The sequence below is a fragment of the Parasteatoda tepidariorum genome, chromosome 2 (assembly GCF_982258835.1).
Source record: "Parasteatoda tepidariorum strain Cologne lab strain chromosome 2, Ptep-v5.0, whole genome shotgun sequence".
NCBI lineage: Eukaryota > Metazoa > Arthropoda > Arachnida > Araneae > Theridiidae > Parasteatoda > Parasteatoda tepidariorum.
Genome location: NC_141756.1, coordinates 72048551 through 72064107, shown reverse-complemented (window position 1 = coordinate 72064107; position 15557 = coordinate 72048551).

Here is a 15557-nt window from a genome sequence, read left to right as displayed (position 1 = left end):
CAGTTTCATCGTTTTTTTAAAACTAAATTTTGAATAAAAGAATCAATTTAAGAATATCTATTATGCATATCAAAAGGAGTTTTTAAAAATTATTTTGAAAGCTTTCACTCTTTACACTGTCGATTTTTTTTTTAAACGGCAGTGTCATTCTTAAGAAAGGAAGGTGCCAAAAGTGTTGCTCAATTTGCGTAGCCTGGTGAGCATCATGTGACCAGATTTATGGAAGTGAGTAAGATTACCCTTGCCAAACTGCCGCAGATACCCTTTTATAGAGTGGGCCACATACTCTGTCAAAAGTAGTTACCCAAATTGCACGAAATTTTCTCCATTTTTAATTAAACCTTGTCCTAGTATATGTTCCGAGCGAATATTTCGTTTAAAGTAACAAAATAACTATCAAGATTTTTTCGAGTAAACGAATTTCGTCAATAGTAAGGAGATATTTCGCCATTCCATATTTTTCCCAAAGAAGAAGTGCTTAAAGTACCTGAAGATTGCTTCATCCTTAGCACCATATAGCTGGATCAATGTCACCTTAATAACACAAGAGAGACAGAGATATAATTTACACCCATATTCCGAAGCGGGATTCGAACCCGAGATTTTCCAGAGACGAGGCAGACTTCCTGACCACTATAAAGGCTAGAATCGGCTTAGTTCGGCACTTTACTCTATCGTTTATACTGTCGCTTTGTTATCTTTCTAGTGTGTAATTCTAGTTAACAAGCTCCCACGATGCTGTACTATAAGGGATTGAATTGAGAAAACATTTTCGTCTTATATTCGGGAGATCTCGTTTAGTCACAAATCACATGAATTCGTAAGGAAATAATTCTCTAAATTAATGAAAAATAACTCATGGATTGTTGAATCGTCAATGCGAGTTTTATTTCTGTGATTGTACTGTAGACTTTGGTATGGAAAAAAAATGTTCACAAGGAAAGATAAAATGTTATAATTCGAAATTGATTTCAAAAACAATGTGTAATAAATGAAAATAAATGTTTAAAGATTTACTGATAATTTTACCAACTAAAAAGAAATGATAATTAAATTAAAGTAGCTACAAACATGCAGAAATGCTTGACTTCATGCAATAACAAATATCTTGAATAACAAATGACACACGGAGAAAAATATTCTAGTACAAATACGTACCGCATGGGAATTATATTTCTGGTAAAAGAAAACATATTTATGGTATTAAAAACTAAAATATCCGGTATTTAAATCATTAATTTCGTTATATTTTTCGTTCATATGGTAACGGTTAAGGGAAAATTCTGGTTTTCGAAATTATATGTCTCATTACCACACAGTTAATAAAAATACAAATCCAAAAGTAAATTTTGGCTTTAAAACCATGCTCTAAGATAGCATGAAAAATACAAAATTTTATTGCATATTATAAAACCATATTTAATTATTAATTTTACTGAAATAATTACCAAAGTGCTTCGATGAAACCGAACTTCCACTGAGCTCTCTGTTGTTCTCATACAGCTGGAAATATAAATTTACCATATTCTGGTACTGCATTTTTCCCTATTAATTTTTCCATAATCAGGTTCATTTAGTCCATACTTTTTACTCATTGCATATACGTAATAACCACTCTAAATTTATAATTTCAAAATATTTATAAGAAAAAAATTCAACAAAAAAGCTATCAAATTTATAAAAGTTATAAAAAGCTATAAAAATAAAGCATATTAATATTAAAATTAGACGTGAATCAACAAGGAACAAAGGTTTTTTCCAGTTAATGCAGATAAAATTTTAGATTAATCATTTGAAATTTTTTTCTCTTCAAATGAAGCTTAAAGGAGCTTTCTGAAAAGAGAAGCACATTTTTGAAACCTACTAGATAAATAAATTATGATTCGATGATTTTAATCCCTTCCTTGCTGTTCTCAATCTCAAAAATTATTTACCCTAAATTGTTTGGAAGAAATTTGTCCTATCACTAAATTTCTTATCACTAAAGTGTATAATTTTTGATTACATTATATTTTTTCTAGGATTTTTCAATCGCGAAAGAAAAAATTCCTTTTAAAACATTTAAATTGAAATCTTCCAAACATGTGTAATTATTTTTAATGATATTAACTTTTATTTTAAGACCGAAAAAAATAAGCTTATAAATCCAAATATTAAAGCATTTAGATACAATACTGTCTTTACATCCTTTTACATTCCAAACAACAAAACCTCTTAAAACAAACAAGGGTTATCTATTTAGTGGAACTCAACCTAATTTGATTATTTGCTTAGTATTCGTTCGGAGAGAAAGCCAATAGTAACTACGTTTTATATACCTGAATTAATACTGCAGAACTAATGTTTCATTCACATGCACCTAAGGTTAAGGCAATAGGTTTGTATAATTCTGTTAAAGCAGTGTTGAACACAATGAGAGCATTTAATGCTTTTTCTCCTGCCGATTGATTGTTTTCTCTTTAGTTGATCTACAGCAAGGTGATCACATCACTATATCAGCAGGGATGAATTTTTTATTATGTTTAATGTTAATAAAGATATTTTTAATTATACACAATGTTTAGTGTGAATAAAGCATTAATTATACAGAGTAATATTCAGAACAACGGCAACAGTCTTGGAGAGAATTACACAACAACCCATGTCATAGCAAACCGCTAAAGGTGTCTCCATTTTATAATCTGACTGATTATGTGTATTTGAAGCAGTACTTTTATTCAGCTAAATTATTTTAATTTTTACATGAGTCATACGTTTTTTTAGAAATTGATAATAAAAATAGAATTTCAGTTTGCTCCAGAAATTACTGTTTCATTGTAATTCAATGATTTGGGGACAAATTGGGCACCCAAATTATTAAATGACGTTAAAATAGCTACTTTTTTAAAATGTTTTTGATAATAATTGTTAGAAAACATTAAATCAAGATAATTCAGATAAATGCAAGCACTTGTTCAAATTTGCGCGAACAGTCAGTTTATAACAGGAAAGCCCCTTTTAGCAGACTGTGACAGATCCTGTCATGAGTTGCTATGCAGATCTCAATTCTTATAATATGCTCTATCTTCCCTCTAGATCTGTTACTGTTGAACTGTATCACCCTGTATATTATCACAAATTGCATATCATCGTATATATTGCTAAACTAAAGTTACTGATAAATACACTATGAAGAAACTAATTAATAGGGAAAAAGTAAGAATTTTCTTACAATTCTAGAGTAACAAAGAGTCTGTTTTTTAATGTTAATTTGAGTTATTTTAAAGTAATAGTCTCGAAATCGTATTGAGATATTACATATCTATATATAATATCTGCAATGCCATCAAAATTGACCCTTATTTCAAATTTTTTAATTATAATATTAACTAAATAGAAGCAAAATGTCATATTAAAAAAAATAAACTAAAGGATAATTTATGCTAATAGTTCATTGATATAAACCCTTTTTAATAACATAGATTTTTTTTAGATAATTTGACGTTTATGATCAGGAAATTATTTCCAATAAATATAAATAACTTTGCATTTAAATGCTAAAATTAATACTTTCACCTGTAACCTAAATAAAATGATATGCAAATTACATAACCATATGCCTCAAGGCAAGTGACAGAGATTCGAAATAAAAATTAAGCTCTCTAAAATAAAATTTAAATGTCATTCACATTTTGAAAAATATCTAGATTTTTGACAAATACATTCCGGATGGAAAGTGTAGAATTACTTCCGATATAAATTTACATTTCTTTAAAACTCACAGTTAAAGGAATTATGGGCATTCGAGTGATATATTTTTGTCACATACATTTCAACTTTATTTGAAGTGACATTTCCCTTATAAAGTTCTAAAACTTTATTATTGTTTTAGCACTATTACTGAATATAGTTATAATTATATTGAGACAGATTAATTTAAATAAATTTTTCATGATTGTTTTAAAAACTATTTAAATACTGTAAACGCATTGAGTGATATTGACTTTTATATTTAAATATAGATCAGTGACAAATGTACCTTACTAATAATTTTCAATTAATCAATATTTATTTGCCTCCTCGTAAAATTATTTTGCTCCCCTTGGGCCCCGGTCCAGAAAGTCTTGTTTTATAACTTGTTGGGTCAGTTGTTTTGCTCTTTAGTGTATCATCTGAGATATATATTTTTCAAAATGCTCTCCTTATCCTTAAATTATTAGAATTGATGGTTTCTGTTAATTTTTGACAAATATTTAAGTTGATGTAAGTAAATGGATTAACGGATTATCAAGTTTTTGCTTATATGAAAAATATTTCATGTTAACTTTATTGTTTCAATATTTAATATCACATTTTTTGAAACAGATTAAATTTTTGTTCTATTGTCTATACGAGGGTCACAGTGAAATTTTGAGGTGTGAGCAGTCAAGAAATTTAAAGACACAATGCAAAACAAGCATAGAGCGAATATATATATAGATTGAGAAGAAATTCTTAAAGATTATGTTTTAACTGTTTGCAGCAGTTTGGATTAATACATGAAATTGTAAAAAAAAATAATAATTTAAAAGGTAGAACTACACAAACCCACTTGATTTAATGATTTTCAGTATTTTGTTGTTTCTTTTGATACAAAAGATGTAACGATAAAATTCTAATTACTAAAATATACTTCAAATGCGAAACTGAATGAGAAAATATTAACCACCCCATATATGTATTAAACAAAATTATTAGAAATTAATTAGATCACGAAAATAATTTGTATCTTAGGAGTTTAAAATACCATTTTAAAAATTGTGAAATGAATATATAATATATTAATTTAAGGAAAAAATGTCTTAAAATTTTATCCTAAAAGAAACGTACGCTTCCTGTGAAAAATTCTCATGTGACACAAATGAGATAAAACTTAAATTTCGTCTCTTAAGCTTTATAATCTTTCTATTCATCATTAAGCTCTGTCCCAACCATTACTTAAGAAACATATTTATTAAAGCATCTCAGACAAAGAGCAGATTTACAGCAGCATATTTCCCATTTTATTAGATTAGTTGAAAATTTCCTTAGCTGTGGAATTACCAAAGCTTAACGAAATACATGAATACCGTAGCTAAGACTTAGATTATGCAACTTGAATGTAATGTTAAAAGCTTTTCAATCTTTTATTTGATTATACCGGTTTTCACAGATATCCTTAATACCTTATGTCGAAAATAAATTTGTTTTAAAATATATTTAATACATTTTTACAACACTCTATTAACATTTAGTAAGTTTAACATTTATTATAAGCTCATCTTTTGATTATTTTCTTTCTTAAATTCTTATTTTATTTATAAAAAGTTAATCCCCCGTTCTAAGTTTAAATTGAACTAAATAATACTTTAATAAATCGGAACTAACTAAAAATTAAATCACACACAAAACAAAAAATTAAATCACACACAAAACTGAAAGGCATAAAACCTCCTCAATTAAAAAAAAAGGTAAAATGGTAACATTCTAATTGTATTTATATATTATATTTTACCCGTTTACTTGGCTTTATGTAATTAGATTAAGCAAAACAAATTTGTAAAAGTTAAACCTGTCAAAATAAACTTTAACTGTATTCACTAACATTTGGCATGATCTGCTGCTTAAGGTCTACTCATAATTGTCAAAGTTAACCACTTTACCACTTACCACTTTCTAGATATATCCTAAAAAATCTCATTTCACATTATATTTTGAAACACTGCACTATTGATAAAGCTTAATAGATACCAAATGCACTAATTATAAACCTGTATTATGCACATTAGAACTACACAAATTGCCAGTAGATTCTATTACCGAATTTCATTAAGCGTCATATGAGTCAATTTTTATGTACTGCGATTTTTTACGTTTCCTAAATGGGCTATTGTCATTTCACCATTAATTTTGCTTTTTTGTATATAACTTGTTTTTTTTTTCTTAATTCGCTTAGTACTTAGACCAAAAATTAACCAAGCATTATTGGTTTCACTCCTAATATTGCGATTATTTATGCTTCTCTTTAGCGAATTAGCATCATTTCTCGATTTATTGTTATTTTCAGTACATATCTTGTTTTTTATTTCAAGTAAATTTTAACTTTAAATTATTTAATTGTATAACACATAACAAAATAACTACAGACAAAATAAACATGTGGTTTCTAATAACTTTGAAAATACAAAAAAATTATAATTTTAAAGTTTATAAACGTTTTGACCTTGATTACTTTTATTATAACTTTTAAATTATAACATTTTTTGTAATAATTTCCTCAAATATTTTGAGAAATAGGGAAAGTAGATCTCAAAAAAAATTGTCAAATAGAAAATTCATTTCGGTATTAGTAAGCTATTTTTCGAAGAAATTTCATCAATGTTCTTGGTTCCACGAAAAAATTCGCAAAATAGAGAAATTCGTTCGAAATAGAAATGGAAGTTCGCTAAATAGAAGTTCCACTGTATTTATTCCATGACGAAATTCGCGCATGCTACCACGCTTACATTAACCATTTTGTGTATCTTATATTACGAATAATATATAATTAATTATTAAAGAACAGGTAATAAACTCCTTTTTTAAATCATGAGATCATAAGCTAGAAAACATTAATGATGTTGCCTTCAAAACATTTAAAAAATGAAATTGCACCATCTCTAGTTTTATTTAAAACAATGGCTGAAGCTAAACTAATCAGGAATTTCTATTTTTCACTCATCTCTTTATAACGATCTAATATAGAATGTTAAATGAACTTTAGGATCGAGGGCTTAAATTTTCTCTTGCCACCGTAGTCCAAATTTCAAGACGATTGAAGAAACGTTTCTGGAATTTTAAAACACACATACACAGACAATATCCACATTTTATTATTATATATATTAATTTTATTTCTTTACTTTATGAAAAAGTAATTTAATAAACATACTTGATATGTAAATTGCAGTAAAAAAGTATCTTATATGAATTTCATAAAACATCACTTAAAATCTAAGCTCACGGTTCAGAGTGCAGAAGTGTGATAAAACAAATGAAAACCGATTTATGTGTTTTTTTTATGCATATATCTGTCTATTATATGTATAATTTTTAACGTAGGGTTAATTTTATTTTAAGATATAGCTTATTACAAGTGACGTTTTTGAGGTATAGTTAACTTCACATAAAAAATTAGTTGCGTAATTTTTTAGATGATCTCCTTTGCATTTCCTTCTCAGTACTTTGGTTCATCGAACTATCCAGTTAATATTTCCTTAAGTTAGCTTAACTTCTGAAACAAAAATTTGAGCTCTTGTTGTCTCTTGTGAGAAACTTAAAGCACTGTTGCTGCTGCCATGGTTAAAATTAATGCGTTTTAAGAAGGCTATAATGGTTCTATCTAGGATTGTTTAATGTGTGTTCAGTACATGAGGATGTTATCTTTGCTTTTATTTCACTTTAAAATAAATATTCACTTTTTTCTCCACTAAGATGTTTTCAATAAAATGACGCGAACCAAAATCACCATCGTAATCAACTACACTGCTAAACTTCCGGTAAAAAATATTGGCACTTTCAGTGCTTCCTCCGTAAAATCCATTTTACCACAAAATCCATTTTTTACGAGAAATATTATAACTTAATTTTTGCAGAAATATTTATTTAATTAGAGTGATTCAGTGATATGACGTTAAATGTTATAGAAAAATATTGGTATATTAGATTTTTTGGTCCATAACATGTTCCTGTAGAAACGGATTTTATGGTATAAAGTACCAGCAACCTGAGTGAATCGGACTTTTAAGAGTAATTCGATCCGGAATATCTTACACTTATCACTCTACAATGGATGAACACACCGTTCAAAATGAAGAAGGCCAGTGATTTATGTTATTTTTATGACGGGATTCTCATACCGCTAGAAATTTTTGAATGAAGATATAACCATCTTTTATCTCCCCATTACGCTACCCTAGCATTGATAAATTTCCTTACGCAGCAACGGTGTTGGACGGCACCCAATCCCCCAACTTACTTCGAAACACGTTTTCCCCCGCCACGAGACGTCACCTAGAATTGAATAAATGCATTCATAACTAGAATCGGTCAGTGAATTATTTTTTTTATTGCTAATTAAAAAAATATTTCAGAATTTATTTGTGTTTTCAATCTTAATTTGATTAACAGACTGTTGTCGGTTATTTTACCATAACTTTAGCATGAAATTCCTAACAGTATGCTAAAATTATTCATCTGCTAAATAATTTGTATACGTTTTTTGCATGTAGTCAAAAATATATAGATTAAGCTTTAGCACAATTATTTATTGCAGAGCTTGCTAAAACTTTCAAAAGCAAAAAAACTTTCAACTATAAAAGCAAAACATTCCAGTCACAGTATTTACATATTTTGATACATCATTTCCAAAAATTGATTTAAAAAACTTTTTGTTAGTATAGTAATGCCGTTATGAAATGAAAATAAGATAAACGTATATTATCTTTTTGTGGTTATACAATAAAAATGAGCAATTATTTCGACAGAAAAAAATTTGAATTTAATGATCATAAATTAATAATACGACATTTAATATTTTTCTGTCACTATGTGAATAAATTAGAGGTTACTTAGGAATTCGCAATAGTAAATTATTTTTGATGTTTGATAAAATAATAAAAAAATAGAAATTTGACATATCAAAATGAAAAACAATTAAGAATTCAAATGCATTCTGAGAACAAAAAAAAAACTTCATTTTTTCATTAACTTTTTTATTATAATGACAATTTGTGGTAGATAATAGATTTCTTTTATCACTGAATCTAAGTTCACTGACTTTTTTACTGTGGCTTTACTTTCTTATTCTCAAGTTGTCAAACTTTTTCAGGCAATTATATAAGTTGGATAACAGTAAATCGGGAAATTAGTCTTTTTTCTATTATTATTCATACTTATATGACTTCATATTTTTTTATTATTTATGAAAATAAAGGAGAAATAAAGAATATGCTAGTTAAAAATTAGGTTTAATTTTCGTTGAAGAAAAGTGGATGAAGTAGAAAAAGAAGATAACAAAATAAATATACTATGGATAATGGAAAAGTATAATAATAATGATCATAAACGGAAATTGAATAGAAATGCTGATATTTTTGAATTAAACAAACCAGGATAACTCCACTAAAAAAGAATGAAATAAGAGGAAGTTCATTAAAAAAGAATTTAAATGAATATCCTCAAACTTTATCATTTGCGAAAAAATCGGGACAAAACCTAATGACGATTGTTTACAACGCAATTTTGTCCATTTAATTTTTAAGCAAAGAAGTTAATTTTATCGCTTGTGACGCTTCAATAATAGGATTACTCAGTTTATAAACTCCCTGACGTACGACTTCTAAACAATTCAAGATTTCCAAGAAATAAAATTAACTTTTTAGTAGTTAATTGATGTAAGAGCAGTAATTCATGATGATGTATGAGATTTTTCTAATAATCCATACTTTGTTCTTTTTTATTTTAATAAAATTTGTTTCTTTTTGCAGTTAGAAATGATATAATGCCACATAAAAGTTGAGTTACGTAAACCTATTGCAGGTTCCTGTTTTTATATTCAGCCTTTATTATTTATACGTATCCAAACCTTTACAAATCCAACTTAACTTTGTTATGAGACACCTTTTAATAAATTACAATTGTTTACGGAATTTTTAGAGAAAAAAATTTTCTTTTAACTGAGTAGTTGCTTTTACAAAAATATTAAAACTTTCAAAGGGCTGCAAACTGTATTCATTAAACCTTTGCTAAATTCAATAATCCTATTCCATTTTAAATCTATGTTCTATATTTATCTCCGAGATATTTTTTCGCAATTTTAAAAAGGAAATTTTTTTTTTTTACTTAATATGAAAAAATTTTCAAAGGGCTGTAAGCTACGTTCATTAAACTAAATTTCTAAATATTTATCTAAAATACTATTTATTTTACTAAATTAAATAGTATTTTTCACATTTTAAATAAACATTCTACATTTATCTCCAATAAACTCTTACCCAATAAAAAATTGATCGGGCGTTAAATTAGTATAAATAATATCGGGATTAAAACCCATATGGTGACTATTGCCGAAACAAACGAAATAACACGGGATGTGATCAATATTAGAAGAAAAGAAAGTCCGAAAGAACGTTTGTTCTTATTGGATTACAACGTAGGGAACTTTATCTTCCTCTTGTCCTAATTCTTTCATGATTTGAGTGTGGGATTCTTAGAAGTCCCTCTGAAAATATATAAAAAAGAAGATCCCGAGAAAATCTTCGCCAACTAAGGCCTTATTAGTAAGTACAAGGGAGCCGGGCTAAGATAGATTGCTGTTACGGGTGTCTGACTTCTTTTTTTTTTTTTGTTGGAATTATTGCTGTATAGAAGGACTTAAAGAAACTGTGTGAAAGCTAATGGAAAAAGAAACTTTTGCCATTTGAAGAATTATTTGAAATATTTTATCGAAAACTGAAATCGATCGGAAGAGTTAAGTACTCTAAGTTTTTATGACATTATAAACGGAAAAAGCAAAAAACTACTACTTCTTATAAATAAATAAATAATTTGGGACAAAATGCAATTAAAAAATCAAATTTTTAATTCAAGAGTCCTTCTTTAAACTTCCTCAATCAATTTTTTTTTTTTACTTCTTGAGTTTCTGCTTGTTTGGAAATATAAAAATTATAAAATATTCAAAAATGAGTAGTTTTTTTAAGAGAATCATTGTGCTTTTATCAACTGATTCATATTATTAGAAAAATAAATTTATTAATTTAACTTAGTTAAGCAAGTTGAAACAAATAACCTTAACACGAAAAAAAAAATTTGTGAATAAGCGAATTTTTCTAAAATAAATCGTAGTATACATTTAAAATAGACTCATTAAAGATTTTTTATTTTCAGTGTTAAACTGAATGACCCCTTTTTTAAATCTATCTTTTCAAATAAGTAGGCTCCCATCATTGATTATATTCAACTTGTTTAGGGTAAATTATTTAGAGATTTACCTGAGAACCACTTGATTTAAAATTAAGTTTATCAGAATCAATTATCCACTAATGTGATTCAATTATCAACAAGAATCATTAATAAAATGATTATACGAAAAACTATTTGGTATTATTTCAGTAAATTCAAAAAATGTAGTTAAGTACTAATATATTTGTTCAATTGCTTTGTTTACACTTATAAAACGGGGGGTTTAAATCATTAAATAAAATAAAGTATACTGCATTTAATGCTATAATAAGGGAAAATATAAATATGCAAACTGATGAGAAAAAAAACAATTATATTTTTACAGCATCAGATGAGCTTATTATTTTCAGCTGATATTTATAAAAGTGAGAATAAAAAATAGTGTAGAAAACATATGTATCCAGTGAAAATTTTACAATTGGCATAATAAAAATATTAAAATTAAATATTAATAAAGGCGTAATATCAACAGAGTGTCCAGAATCTAATATTGTAACTTTTAATTTCTATTTTTTTCAAAATGTTAAAATGAATGACATCTGAAACTTTCCAGGGATAAGCGGTCTGTTTATTGTAATCTGGTCTGTTATGATGTATGCCAGATGGTACAGAAAACGATATACTGAATAACAATTAAAATTTTCGTGAGAAAAAGATGTGTTTATAGCTACGCGGAGTGCTTTTAATGTCTTCCAAAAAGTACAGTAAGCGAATCAGTTTAAATACCGGATGTCCAAAAAAGATCGATGATTATTTCTGCTGCATCTTAAGCTGAAATATTTCCACAGGAGTATGAAAATAGTGCCTTTAGACCACTACATTTTCCCAATTTCAAAATCACTGTAATATTATCATTCAGTAACGCCATCATTGATAAGTTTTGTTACTAATGATGCCTCTAGGGATAGAGCGTACCCATTGTAATGAGATGAACCGAGTTCGAATCTCAGGGATGGCTGGTCGATACGAATTCTGTATCTGGCTTGCACCGACCACAGTGCTGACGCAAAATCTATAATCAGTGGTAGACGTTTCATGGGTTAGAGTCTCATAGCCTCCAGGCTAATCATGGGAGGTTTTCGTGGTTTTCCTCTCGATGTAACGCAAATGCGAGTCAGTTCCATCTAAAAGTCCTCCAAAAAGGCGAATTTCTACCAATACGTGATCCTGGATTTTTTTGTCGTCTGGATTGGGTTCAAAATTACAAGTTGCGGAGTTGAACATTAGCAGTCGCAAACCCAAAAGATTGGGTTGGCTGTTTAACGACGATTATAAAATAAAATAAAGAGCTTTGTTACTAGTTTCAAAACCTGAACCTTCTACTTTTCTCAGTAGAAAGCATTGAATCAAAACTTTCTTTCTTCTACTATTTATTTTAATTGACATTTCGTAATGTGTCGATTATTTTTAGTACACGCAATACTCGTATTGCACGTATACTCGTATTAGCGTACTCCTTCAGCATGCCTTAATAGAGGAAATAGAATTTGAAAATTAGAATTTACTTTATTGCTTAAATTCAAGTGGACAGTGCAAGGGAATAAAATGCTCAGCCTATATTCTCCATTTATTATTCCTGATTTTAACAATTATTTTTTTAAAAAAAGTAAAAACTAGAACTATTTGACAATGCTTTATAGATTCAGAACTGTTCACCTCAGGAGCATGAGATTTAAAAATGGAATAAAAACTCTGCCACCATGTTCTAGCAGCAACATCCCGACATCTCTGGAGTACTTCCTAGACTGCCCCAACATTACCATAAAGGATACATTACTGAACACATTAATAGTTGCCTCAAAGTTCATTGAACATTTGCAAAAAGCCCCATATACCACAACTAGAACTATTTTATCATGAAAAATAACGCAGCGATTCATAATTCGTAGCAAGAAATATTTTACTACAATTTTTTAGGAATCTGAATGAAGATGCTTCTCAATTTACAAATGCATTTCATTTTGCTGACAGCTTTAAAATGCATCATGACATGTTTTTAACTATACGAAATATATCTTACTTTTTCCCCGAAAAACCACGAAAATATATGCTTACACAACGGTTTTTTTTTCCCCAACAGGATGTTTTCAAAGTTTTATTCTCGTCTCATTTATCATTATTTTTCAATTTTTGTTATGTTTCCCATATCAAACTATTTTATTTTTACCGAATTTTCCTATTTCACAATACCAAACGCTTTCCAAAAGTTTTCGCTAAAAGCTTTTCCCAATCCATATTAATAGCAAACAACGGGGAAAATAGTAAGTACAACTGGCGTTTTTTGCCTTTCTTTTCATTACAGACCCACTTTGTTCCACTCGGCTTAAGTAGAGTCCTGGAATTTTTGAAATAAGAAAGAAAAGTGTGCTGCATTTTTAAGAAGAATGTGCGAAGAAAACAAATAGTTTAAAGGAGAAAAATATAAGTCTGTAGGAGCTCAAATTCTTTCGGAAAAACTATTCTTGTAAAATTTCTACTTCACATTTCTTAAATAGTGCATTATTTTAAAGTTTATTTAGGCTTTAGAAAAATACGTAAGTACATTCATTTAAATCTGTTTGATTTCAATTGATGTATCTTCGAAATCTAATTGACTTTGAATATTCACCGATGCATTAATGTTACTTAAAAACAAATTGATTAAAGTAAATTTAAAAAAATACCCTTGAAAGGTAAGACTTAACATTTCATGGACGCGAATGGAGATTTCGAGACTAAAGCATTTTAAATACTATATTAATCAGAAAGATTTATATTTCTGCTTGATGCGTTTTAGAACAATGACTAAGCAACTAACACCATATTAAAAATTATGTGAATTCATTACTAAAATGTGTTATATTAATTTGGAAAGAAAATAAAATATAAAAATTAATGCAGATGTACAAAAATTATAAACCAGTTGTTGTTTCTAATCCCCAAGAGGTCCATCCTAATTAGACCAATTCCATAAGTCCAAAAATGTCCATAAAGTCTAATAACAGTTGAGGTTTTGAAAAAACCTCGTCGATCTTAAAATCGATACAGCTTAGAATATGCTCGGGCGAAGCCTGAGCAGTCCTACATTTAGTGCAAAGTCCAAAAGTCTTTTGCCCCTGAGCAAACGAGAGACACCTCAAGTGACCACTTGCAAAGCGAGACAAACAAGATTATAAACCTTTTTAATGCTTTACTAAGCTTGACAAATTCCAACCTAACTTCAAGCGAAAGATTGGGTCATACAAATTGCTATTATCTATTCTGCAAAAAGTTTTCAAATTTTGTCAATATTTTCTATTTATTTGATTCAGTTTTATGTGTAATTTGTGTGTTCTTTTAATTTTGACTTGACTCAAATTTTTGAGGAAAAATCCGGTAACATTAAAGAATATTGTCTCAAAAAATACTAGTACCATTGGATTTCAGATACCATCAGCAAGCTGCTACTAATTTTTTTGCAAAATGACCTCTTAAATCAAACAACCGTTTCTGGAACACCCTATGTCTATCGTTTTTATATCCATTTTTTGTAGAAAATAATTTGATTTAAGAAATATTAAAATTATCATTTTAATTGTTAAATTTCCTCTAAAAGGGGAACGAAAAATTTTGAAACAACTACATTTTTATCAACTCTAAGTTAAGTTTCTTCGTAAATTGTAAACCTTATCATTAAAAATGATGGCTTTTTTCCGTATTTTTTTTCCTCAAAATTTTCTTAAATTTTCTTTCTTTCTGAACATTCAAAATCTTAGTCCTTTATTTCCCCAAACATTGGTAAGTATTGAAAATTATTTAGCCACAATTTTAGCTAAACGCTGATTGGGGGAATAGGTCAAGAAATTGACCTCATCCAAGCATTGAACATTTTACACTTTTACACTCTTTTTTTTTAGGGACCTTTCCAAGTGGGTAAGATAATTTTAACAGCTAAAGTTCTTTTTACAAAACTAAATAGGTAAAATTTTATCAAACTTAAAAACATTGAAGCAATGAAGATAGTTTGAAAGATTCTCTTCCTTAAATTTTGTTTGAAAAATTTATTAAATTAACTGTTTTGTTCTAAATAATTTTATTGTATTTTGAATTGATAGTTTTTCTTTCATAAAAATTTTAGCTATTTTCTACTTTCAAACGCCTTTTTCTCAGATCGCCCAAAATAATAACAATAATGATAATACCAAAATTTTGACTGAAATTGAGCGAGTGTTTTTCAACTTATCATTATAAAGCTTGGGAGAGCTTAAGTACCATAGCCTAACTTTTACTTTTATGCATAATATGATTAATATAAACAGAGGCTTTGGGGAGGAAAATGAGACTGTAAGTGGGAATATTCAAAAAATATATAAAAAAGATAGGATAAGAATAAATATTGACCGTTTTGATATATTTGTCGTGGAAAGAAAGCACCTATGTCCCTCCTTGCTGCAAATGTTCATCCATTTGAACATTTCCTCTTTCAAACCCCTCGGAAAAAATCACGGTTAGTATAAATAATTGACCAAATCCCGAAGCTTTCGCAAAAAAGTCGGGATATTTCCTTGTAAGATACTTTCTGATATCTCCAGCCACCCTGT